The 12093-nt window shown below is 35.9% G+C and overlaps 1 long non-coding RNA gene across 1 annotated transcript; it reads right to left on the minus strand.

Moving 5' to 3' along the window:
- Window positions 1–10418: 10418 nt before the first annotated feature.
- On the minus strand, window positions 10419–11807 carry LOC147007331 (uncharacterized). Its single transcript, XR_015054253.1, has 3 exons — window positions 10973–11807; window positions 10686–10876; window positions 10419–10589 (listed from the first exon to the last, which is right to left on the minus strand). It is a non-coding gene; the product is annotated as an uncharacterized LOC147007331 (long non-coding RNA).
- Between the last annotated feature and the right edge of the window lie 286 nt (window positions 11808–12093).

Raw genomic sequence — 12093 nt, forward strand, 5'->3', positions numbered from 1 at the left:
ATCTCGATAGAAACACAGCACACGTGTAGTTGCAGTCTCATCTTGATAGATCCTGATTAAACTCTGTTTCCTTGATGGTTTTGATTTCTTCTGTGAGGAGAAAGTTACCAGCTTCAGTGGTTCAATCTTAATAGAGACCACCTCTTCTGCTTTCATAATGGCTTCCATGCCCTTAGCTTGAGCATGGACCAAGTCTTTTGAAGCAGCCTTCTCACCAGTTGCTCTATTGAGCAGAACCACTTGGTTGTTACACTGGAATGGGTTTCTCCATGATGAGTAGATTCCTGTTGGCCTAGATTAGCCATAGACTTTATGTTCTCTGATACAGCTGTGAGAAATGGTGCTGTTTTCACATATTTATCTCGAGCAGCTGGTGCCTGAGATATGCCTTTGAACAGAGATGTCTTCCCTTCATTGTTGTATGTCTGCTCCAGGGCCATGTCACTCCAAACACCATTGAATTTTCCTTTGGAAGAGTGAACTGTGAAGTACCCAACCTGGATCCAGCAAACCTTAACCGAACTGTGTTCAATAGAGTAAGAGGATTTTGTGGGTAGGGGGAACTTTGGTTGACAAAAATGTTAATTTTCTCTTTAAAAATTGATAGAACTCAATCAAATTTGCTGTTTTAATTAGCCATGGATACCATGTTCATATCACATTAAGAGAAATTAGTATTCTAATGCAGCATCTGCCTATGATGAGAAAAGTTCTAAAGGCCATCTTCAAAAAACGTTATTTTTAAGGCATTTTTCACAAAATTATGTACTTTTACGAGGTTTACTTTCACAAAGGCAATTTTTTTTTGTCATTTTACAATGCACTGATTGAATTCTTACATTTAGTTCACATTTATTTTTCATGAATGTGATTTTTTAATTTTTTTAGAAATTTTATTGACAATTGCTGTTTTATCAAATTTTTCAAATCTTCCTCAAACAAAAACGGCCGCCAAAATTTTTCGCAAGAGCTTATGAATTGCCAACATTGGTTTTCATGAACTGCAAACATATATATAAACATCCTGGGGGTGTAAAATTTTATAGCAGAGGCTGTAAGGTCCAACCCTAAAACAGCCTCGTACACAGGTTGGCTCCCGGACTATAACTCCGAGATTAATGTTTCTTCTCACAAAAGATGGAAGACAAGGTTCAACTGTGAGGGATGAATCAAAGTATATTGATAAACCAGTGGATATGGAAAATAATGATGATAGAGTATATATTGATTTGCTGAACACTCTAAATTATAAGGTTATTCTTTCTGGTAAAAGTAGGAAGAATGAGAAGGAGAAACACATTATTCAGGCTTTAAGTATCCTTGGTTCAGGTATTAGTTTTCTTCCAAATGACCCATCGCAATTAGTTAATAGACTGTTATTGTTGTTAGGCAGTAAGAAGGCTGGAAATAACAATTGTTTTAATGAAGCATCAGCCATTTTAGACCAGTTGATGAACATGAAAATAATTAATAAATCTCAATATAGACATTTTATCTCATATTAAATAAGATGAGAAGCACAATCCTGAGTTTTAATTTCACAACAAGCGACCACACATCTTCATTCCCATACCCACTACAACTTGACACAACAAAAGAATATGAGGCATCTTTATTGTCCATGGAAACTTATAATACCTTATTTAATATAACCGAGAAAAATGACAAGTTTAGTTATAATCCGGGAAGTGGATACAAAACGATAACAGTCTCACCCGGAGCATACGAGATTTCTCAAATATCTTCCGAAATTGCTCGTCTTATGAAAGAACAGGGTGATGAACCAAAAAATATTGTTATAAACATTCAAAAACATACTTCAAAATCAACGATTAAAGTTAAAAATAACTACAAGGTTGATTTCACAATTGATAATTCATTTAGAGAGTTATTAGGTTTCTCCTCAAAAAAGATTGAAACTAATGGGACGTTTTACAGTGATAATGTCATTCAAATATCCTCAGGAATAAATTCGGTGTTAATTCACTGTGATTTGATTGATGGTGCTTATAATGATGGAAAAAAACAAATACAATATTTTCATTCAGCGCATACTCAACCCCAATTGGTTATAAATTCAATATGGAACCTAAAAATTTGGTTTATCTACCTGTGTCAGGAAAAACCATACACAGAGTAAATTTTAGGATAACCGACCAAGATAATCGTGTGATTTCTTTTAATGGAGAAGTTATATCCATCAGAATTCACCTACGTGAAGTTTTTCAATAAATAAATACGATGGTTATTGTGAGGAAACACGAGTTGGGAAAATATAAAATAATTACAGGGGATGGGATGTTCCTTTCCCCGTACTACAAGGGTGAAGGTATGTATCTTGGTAGAGGATACTATAAACCTAAGAGACAAAGGGGTGTCGGACATCAATTTAGAGGAGATGGGATAATTGATACTCTCATGGGTATTGGTTCAACTATTCTTAAACATAAAGACCTAATTGGTTCAACTGCTTCTGCTGTGGGAAATGTAGCAGGTGCTGTAAAGAGTATTAAAGATGCTCAGAAGGAATCTCATAAATTACAAGCAATAAAAGAAATTAAGAAAGGTAAAACTCAGTTGTCCCCCCAAGAACGACAGAAAATAATTCAAATACTTGGAACAGGGTTTCAAAAGTTTTAACATCTTTTTTCCTAAATAAATACAAGTATGGAAGCAATTGATAGTATCTATGATTTGGATGATACTATTATTATCTCAAACTCCACTAAAAAAGAAGATTACTTCAAGGTAAATGCAATAACTGGAACAGACTGGAATACAAATGGTACAAAAAGTTTTGAAATAAATAATCAACAAACCTATTTGAATCTCTCTGAAAGTTTCTTGTTGTGTAAATTTAAATTCACTAAGGCTGGGAATAACACAAACGCTACACTTGTAAATGATTTCTTCTGGAAAATGTTTGATAGTGTGCGATTGTATATTGGAACATAAGAACTGCCCTGCATAAAAAAGGTGCAAAAACAGATCCCTGTAACTACAGACCAATCAGCCTTCTCCCAATCATCAGCAAGGTTATGGAATCCATCATTGCTTCAGACATGAAATCCTTCCTCTTCTCCAATGGCTTGATTTCCAATCATCAATTTGGTTTCAGACCAGGTCACTCTACCCTGGATATGCTGCTACTGCTCTCCCATCAATGGATGGAGGTCCTCAATGCCAGACAGGAAATCCGAGCCGTATCCCTGGACATATCACGTGCTTTTGACACAGTCTGGCACCCTGCCCTACTCACCAAACTCTCTTCCCATGGTATTCAAGGCCATCTCCACTCATGGCTCGCAGACTTCCTCTCCTGTCGCAGTCAACGTGTGGCCATAAATGGAGTTCTTTCATCCCCTCTTCCTGTGCAGGCTGGAGTTCCTCAAGGTAGCGTTCTGGGCCCTGTTCTTTTTCTGGTTTTCATCAATGATCTCTCGGACTCTCTGGAAAATCCTCTATTTCTCTTTGCCGACGACTCCACCCTCTGCCGTACCATCTGTCATCCCTCAGACCGGCAAGCAGCAGCTTCTTCGCTCACTGCAGATCTGGATAAAATCACAAACTGGTCCAACACGTGGAACATGTCTTTCAATCCACACAAATCTCACACTCTCACTATGTCTCTTCGAAAGGACCGTTTAGAAAACCGCGCCCATCCACTTTCTCAACAATCCTCTGGAAGAAGTCTTTTCTTTCAAGCTTCTGGGTCTCACTATCTGCCATGACCTTTCCTGGGAAAGTCACATTTCCAACCTTGCCTCAAAAGCCAGTCGCCGACTGGGAATCCTCCGTCGTGCAAAGTCCTTCCTCGGCCCTCTTGAGCTCCTGACTACTTACAAAGCTTTTGTCCGTAGCCTGATGGAGTACTGCTCTCCCCTCTGGGCTGGTGCTCCTGCCTCCCACCTTTCTCGACTTCACGCTGTCGAAACCAGGGCTTTTAAGATCATTGGCATCTCCCGCAATGAAGCTGAGTCTTTGGGCCTCTCACTCAATCACCGCAGGTTGGTCGGTGGTCTTTCTGTCTTCTACCGACTCCTCTCCAGCCTTGCCCCCCTGCTCTCTCTGCGATTTGTCCCAACCACATTTCCACAGGGCGCTCAAGGTCCGCCAACAACCCCCTTCTGGTAAAACTACCAAAATCACGAATCACTGCTCATCTTCACTCTTTCATTCCTCTTTTTTCCCGCCTTTGGAATAAACTTCCTCACTCTATTCTTTCCCATTCTTCCCTCCAGGCTTTCAAAACAGCTGTTCACCACCACCTCTTATCTTCCCCCATCCAAATCCTCGATCTTTTCTACCCCCGATAATCCACCCATGCCCACTTCCTTCAATTCTCCTGCTTTCCTTCCTGAAAGTCCCTGTAATGTCCATCTTCTCCTCGCCATGTTCCCCGTCCCATCCCCATCCCTCTCCCTTCCACAGTTCACCTGTGTCTGTTCCCCAATGTTTTGTCCCTTCCACTCCCACCCCTCTTGTCTCATGCCTCCTTGCTGTGAGTTGTGTGTTAGCTCTCATACGAGCCTCGACCAAGGTATACAAAAAAAAAAAAAAAAAAAAAAAAAAAAAAAAAAAAAATTGAAGCGGTTGATTATGTCTCTGCTGTATCTGAAATGATGAAATTTACACTCTATACATTCAGTGATAGAATGGGAAAGGGGTCTGTCGAAGGTTTTATTCCTGATATGTCAACGGGAACAAACACAGACCCTGGATATATTCAAAGGAAAGGAATGTATAATGATGATACAAAAGCAGAAAATAGTTTTACTGTGGCAGTTCCTCTTAAAGGTATATTTGGATTTTGTGATTATGATAAAGTTCTGTATGGTCTTAAAATTAGATTTCAACTACAAAGGAATGATAATGAAAATAGATTGCTTTTTGGTGTTGGTAGTGCTTTTGGTGAACAGAATAAATTTGTAATTGAGGAGATGAGTTGGTATATCAGTGAATATACTCCTAATCTTAAAACAGAAGAGATGTTGAATCGAAGACTTAACTCAAAGAAACCACTCAGTGTATCATACCTCAAAAGAAGATGTCAACACGTTAAACTCAATCAAACTACTTACACGTGGAATTTGGGTGTTCTGGAAGGAAAGCCACGATATCTGTGGATGATTTTTAAAAAGCCAGATGGTGATACTGCGACTGATAAGAATAATGCATTGAGTGATAATGCTAAGGTGAAACAACTTCGCGTTTCTCTAGATGGAACATTTTATCCACGAGATAGATTGGAAATTAATTGGGAAAAAAATGATTTTGCTGAAGCATACAAGTCTTACCAAAAGGTGTGTGAAAGTAATGGAAATAAAGAACCTATTTTGGATATGACAGCATTTAAAAGTTTGTATACAATCTATGCGTTTGACCTGAGCGCTCAAAAGGAAACTATAAAGTCTAATCGAGTGGATACTTCCCTATACATTGAAAGAGGAGAGAGTGAAGAAGTTGATACATATTGTTTGCTTTTGGAAGAAACAGAATTGCAGATTAATACAGATAATGGTGTGATGATTAGTCTCACATAATTTTTTGTTAAATAAATGAGTGGCAAAGTACCAACTGGGGTATATGTTAATCAAATCAATCTTCATAAACTATCATCTTGTGTTCAAAATCAAAAGCCTTGTACGATTAACGTTAATACAATTCAGAGAAAAGGAGCAGTAAGAATTGATGTTTTGCTCACAAGAGAACAGGTTAAAATCTTGAATGACACTGGCTCACTTAAAATTAAAATGACAAAACCAATGTTGAAAAAATATTCAATAAGAGAGACGAGTGGAGGATTTCTCCCATTTCTAATTCCTTTATTTGCTGGTTTAAGTGCGGTTGGAGCATTGACGGGTGGTATTTCAACAGCGGTCAAAACTGCCAACGAAAGGAAGGCTCAACTCCAGGCTCAAAAAGAATTGGAAAGACATAACAAAGAGTTGGAGAAACAAATTAGTGGAAGTGGTGTAATTGTAGATTTTGCTGAAAAACTTGAAGGTCTGCCTGATAAAGCGAGATTGTTAGTTGGAGATATGCTTTCTTCTATAGCACAAGCAGGTGTAAAATTAACGAAAAGAGGTAATGGATTATATCTTTCTAATAAATAAATGAGCATTGATGAGTGGTTGAAAGAATTTGGAAAGAATACAACATCAAATTTACAACTTGCCAAATATTGTAAGAAATTAAAAATTCATAATGTGGTTATTTGTATGAGAGATGAATTAACAAATGTGCCGAAACATACAAAGAATATTATTATGAACTTAGAAGATAATAATGGGAACGGTTCTCATTGGGTTTGTATTTCTAATAATCAAGACAAATATTATTTTGATAGTTTTGGTCTTCCACCACCTGTTGAAGTCATAAAATTCTTACAGAATGGTGTTTATCAAACATTTCAAGTCCAAGAATTAAATTCCAAGTGTTGTGGTCAATTATGTCTATATGTGTTATTTCAACTCAACAAAAATAAAAAATTTTATGATATTATTTTTAATCTAATATAAATGACTTATGTTGGTAAAGATGGTTCTATCTTTGGTGTATCTCAAGAACTGGATATTGATTTATCAAATTATTATACAAAGGCACAGGCTGAACGACATAAATATAATATAAACAAAAATATTAACGTGAAAAATGCTTATAAATTTAAAAATTATCCAAGCCCGACTGACGCGAATGACTTGGTGAGATTAAACGATTTATCACAATATATATACTTAAATAAAACGGCTGTGTATTCCAAAGATACAGAAGTGTTGATATTATCTCCAGGTCATACAGAATTCACAGTTCGAATTAAAATAAATTTTTATAAAGAAGGGCGTATCGTTTGTATGAGAATAGAACAATGGGGGTATGATATGAATGATTTAGGGTATAATTGGTCATTTAAAATTAACCTCGAAGACCTGGAACAATTAAATCAGTCTCGTAAGGAAGAATATTATGCACTTGGTATCGAGAATGAGTTTTGTGGAGCCACGATTAGTAAACAACAAATAAAAGAATTTAATAAGGGTAAATATAATAATGGTTTTGCCCTTGTTTATCTCATGAAAACAGAAAAAACAGGATTATATATAATAAGTAAGGAAATACAAAATGATTTAACTATGGGAAGATGGGGAGGTGTTTCGTGCCATAATATTATTCTAACATATATTTCTAATACATAAATGACAGCAAGAAGGCTTCAAGAAAATTATCATTTCTGTGTCCAAGCATACCTTCAAGAAAAGGGTATTCGGTATTTTAATAAATATGTTCTACAACATAAGAATGAGGTATTTTCAATAAAAGATTGGCATTATGCTGATGTTGATAAACCGACAACTTTAGATTTAATTAGAATGTTAAATAATGAAAAAATTATAAGGTTAAGAAAAGGTAAGGCTCTTTTAGAAATTCAAAAGAAATTTTATTGGTTTCCTGTTGTAAAAAAAATTATTTTGGATACAGGAATAACAAGAAATCCTGATGAATATATGTATAATATTCTATGGGGTGTAAACGATTCAAGGATAGTAAGGGATGAGGAAGGAGTTGAAGAAGAGAGGGAAGAGGAGGAAAAGGAGAAGGAGGAGAGGGAGAAGAAAGAGAAGGAGGAAAAGGAGAAGAGAGAGAAGGAGGAAAGAGAGAATAGAGAGAGGGAGGAAAGAGAGAGGGAGAAGAAAGAGAAGGAGGAAAAGGAGAAGAGAGAGAGGGAGGAAAGAGAGAGAATGAATAAATATCAAAATATGGAAACCAGTGAGATTCAAAAAAGATTGGTGGTATTACAGAAAATAACTCAACCCACCGAGGAGGAAAACAAAGAATTGACAAGTCTATTTGCAATATTTTCTTCAAGACTATTGACATCGTCAAGCTATTCATTTTAATTCAAGTTTTTTCTTAAATAAATGGAGGAGAGAGTGAAGGCATTTCTAAGGATTCTTTATGTTTTAAAAATTAAGATTCAAATGTGCATGTTGGAAACTAAAAAGGTTTTTGCACTCTGCAGGAATTTTTCTCATAAATAAATGAGTTATTGTCTCAAATGTAAAAAGAAAACTAATACTAAAAATATTTCATATATTAAAAGTAAAAATAACAGGGTTATACAAAAAGGTATATGTTCGGTGTGTGGTTCAAAAAAAATCAATTTATCTCCAAACACAAACTCGGAGGAGATATACAAAAGTTTTTATCAGGAAGTAAATTTACAACTACTGGAATACCAGGGAATTACATCTTCCAGGGTATTCTTTCTGTGGTCCAGGCACAAACTTGGATAAAAGATTAGATGAGGCAGACAATCCTAAATCCTGGAGTAAACCAATCAATAGAGTTGATGAAGTGTGCATGAGACACGATATTGATTATGGGAATACCACAACGTTGGAAGAAAAGCATGAAGCCGATAGAGAAATGTTGTATAATTTGTCTCTGATACAAAATCCAACCTTGAGAGAAAAAGTTGATAGGTTCATCGTGAAGAAGATGATTAGTGCTAAATTGAAACTTGGACTTGGAAATTCAAAAAACTTATAGGCTCTAATGATGCCATTAAGACTGAAGAGCAATTAGCTGATGAATTACATAAACCAATATTCACAAAGTTTCAGAGAAGGAAAGTTTATTCAAAGGAAGTTGATTATATCTGGTCTGCTGATTTGATTGAACTCAATAATGATAAGGGGTACAAGTATGCTTTAACCGTTATTGATTTGAGGAGTAGATATGCGTGGGTTGTCCCTTTAAAAAACAAAACAGGTAATACTCTTATGTTAGCTTTTCAACAGATATTTAATAAAAGTAAGAGAAAACCTAAAAAATTGTGGACTGATGAGGGTAGAGAGTTTTATAACAAGACATTTATGAATTTTCTAAAAAATAACAGTATTACATTATACAGTACCTTTAATGAAGGGAAGGCAGTTGTTGTTGAACGTTTTAATCGTACCTTAAAAGAGAGACTATATAAAAAATTCACACAACTCGGTTCACAACAATGGTCATCTTTTATTCAGGATATTGTGGATAAGTATAATGACACGATTCACACGTCAACGAATATGAAGCCATCAGAAACATTTATAAAATTAAAATATGAAAAAGAGATTAATGTCAGAAAACCTAAGTTCAAAGTTGGTGATATCGTAAGAATATATAGGTGGAAATCTCATTTTGAAAAGGGTTTTACTGAACGATGGACGAAAGAACTTTTTAAAATTGTTGATGTAATAGATACAGTTCCTTGGACTTATAAAATATATGATTTGGAAGGGGAAGAGATTTTAGGTTCATTTTATTCACAGGAATTACAAAAGACAAAACTAAGCAGATAATACACCTTTGTGGACACTCGAGGGCTAAGTCCGAGGTGTATAACCGTATATAATGTGTGTCAAGGGGTGGACGTTCTTACATCTGTGAACCCCAAACACAGAATCCTCAACTGAATAGTCAAGGCTTAACTTTTGTGTGTGTGTGTGTGTGTGTGTGTGTGTGTGTGTGTGTGTGTGTGTGTGTGTGTTTGTGTGTGTGTGTGTGTGCAATGGGAGCAATAGGTTGGCGCTTCACTCCCTCCTACTATACACCGTTGTGGACACTCGAGGGCCAAGTCCGAGGTGTATGACAGTATATAATGTGTATCAAGGGGTGGACGTTCTTACATCTGTGAACCCCAAACACAGAATCCTCAACTGAATAGTCAAGGCTTAACTTTTGTTTGTTGATGTGTATGTGTGTGTGTGTGTGTCCCAACCCTCACATTCAAAATCTCAACCCCAACCCTCACATTCAAAATCTCAACCCCAACTCAATCCTCACCCAACACAGTCTTTTTCAAAATGAGATTTCCACCTATATATATATATATATATATATATATATATATATATATATATATCTATATATATATATATATATATATATATATATATATATATATATATATATATATATATATATATATATATTTTACGTTTTTTTTTTTTTTTTCTCTTCTTCCAATTCTGCCTTTTAAGGCTTTCAGGTTTGATGACATAGAAAGAGGGAGTAAGAACTTTCTTGATAGGTTTAAATCCCAAAGAGTGGTAGCATTTCAAGTCTTCAAAATAACCCCAACTTTCCAAGTCTCCAAGGTAGTTATTTAAACCATCAAGGCAGAACTCATTTACTGATTTTTTCAAAATTTGTGAGTCTCCAAGGTAGTTCCCATATTTAGAACCATCTTGGCAGAACCCTTTTCCTGAGTCTCCAAGGTAGTTATTTAAACCATCAAGGCAGAACTCATTTACTGATTTTTTCAAAATTTGTGAGTCTCCAAGGTAAAACTTGTATTCTGGCTCATCAACGTATAACTTGTTCAGTGGGTATTGTCTTGATAACTCACAATGAGTACTATTGCTGTAAAACTCTTTTTCAGGATTTTGCTGGTCTCCAAGGTATAACTCTTTGGTTGGGTCATCAAGGACGAACTCGTTCTGTGGGTCTTGGTCGCTCATAAGGTCTTCAACCAAGCCAACAATTTCGCCCCAAGTTGTAGCAAAAGCAGTATTTTCATTTCGTATTTCAGACACAATTTCCTGTGAGAGAAAATAATAATGTATTAATTAAGTTATTTAATTATTAAATGAGTATGCTTCAATCAAAGTTTGAAAATAGGAAAATAAAAATCTTACCTCAACAGATAAGAGGTTTGAATCCAGTTCATCAACTTGAAGGTTTAGTTCCATACAAGACAGAGTTCCAAGGAACACCAGTCATCCCACTCAAGGTCTTGGTCGCTCATAAGGTCTTCAACCAAGCCAACAATTTCCCCCCAAGTTGTAGCAAAAGCAGTATTTTCATTTTGTATTTCAGATACAATTTCCTGTGAGAGAAAATAATAATGTATTAATTAAGTTATTTAATTATTAAATGAGTATGCTTCAATCAAAGTTTGAAAATAGGAAAATAAAAATCTTACCTCAACAGATAAGAGGTTTGAATCCAGTTCATCAACTTGAAGGTTTAGTTCCATACAAGACAGAGAGTTCGAGACAAGCACACAGCACACCATTGCCAGCAAAAACAAATGTTTAAAATGGAGCCTGGGTTTGAAGCTTTTATAGAGAAAGACTGGTGGGTGTGGTTTCCTTTGGAAATTCCCTGGGCAAGCCTTCATTGGGAAATTTTTCAAAACCATAACATCCTGTAATTTTCTAGTGATTTCTTTGTGAGTCAGAGATGAACTGGAAATGATGTAAGAGTGGGCGGGGCTTAGCAAAAGTAGGCGGAGCTTAGGAAAAGTGGGCGTGGCTTAGAAAAAATACCTTATGAAAAGTGGGCGGAGCTTAGCAAAAGTGGGCGGGGCTTAGGAAAAGTGGGCGTGGCTTAGAAAAAATACCTTATGAAAAGTGGGCGGAGCTTAGCAAAAGTGGGCAGGGCTTAGGAAAAGTGGGCGTGGCTTAGAAAAAATACCTTATGAAAAGTGGGCGGAGCTTAGCAAAAGTGGGCAGGGCTTAGCAAAAGTGGGCGGGGCTTAAAGAAAAGTGGGCGGGGCTTATTGAATACCTTGTGGAAAGTGGGCAGGGCTTAACAAAAGTGGGCGGGGCTTAAAGAAAAGTGGGCGGGGCTTAACAAAAAATAACCTGTGGCTCAGGAGGTGGTCAAACAAGAGCATTAAGAGAAGTTTATCATTTCGTAATGGCATAAATGGGGTATCTTAAAAAATATAAAGATTCAAATGTTTTGTTTGTCAATATTTTAGATGGGGATTATTGTGCAAAGAAAATTAAACTATTGAAGGAATTTGAGAATGAACAAATCTTTATAGGTTCAATGAGTGAGCTGTTCAACCCCCAGGTGTTCAATTCAATGAGGTTCAACCTCCAAGTTAAAAGGGAGACAAATAAATATACCTTGGGATAAAAGGGGTTTATTTTTAGGGAAAAAAATATGAATCGCTGAAAATCCCCCATTCATTTACATGGGGAAAAGTGAGCCAGAATCAGTATTCTTACCCTACTTATATATATACACATATATATATATATATATATATATATATATATATATATATATATATATATATATATATATATATAT

This window comes from Eptatretus burgeri, unplaced genomic scaffold (assembly GCF_056783735.1).
Source record: "Eptatretus burgeri isolate ZD-2024b unplaced genomic scaffold, Ebu_testis_v1 Ebu_testis_scaffold_303, whole genome shotgun sequence".
NCBI lineage: Eukaryota > Metazoa > Chordata > Myxini > Myxiniformes > Myxinidae > Eptatretus > Eptatretus burgeri.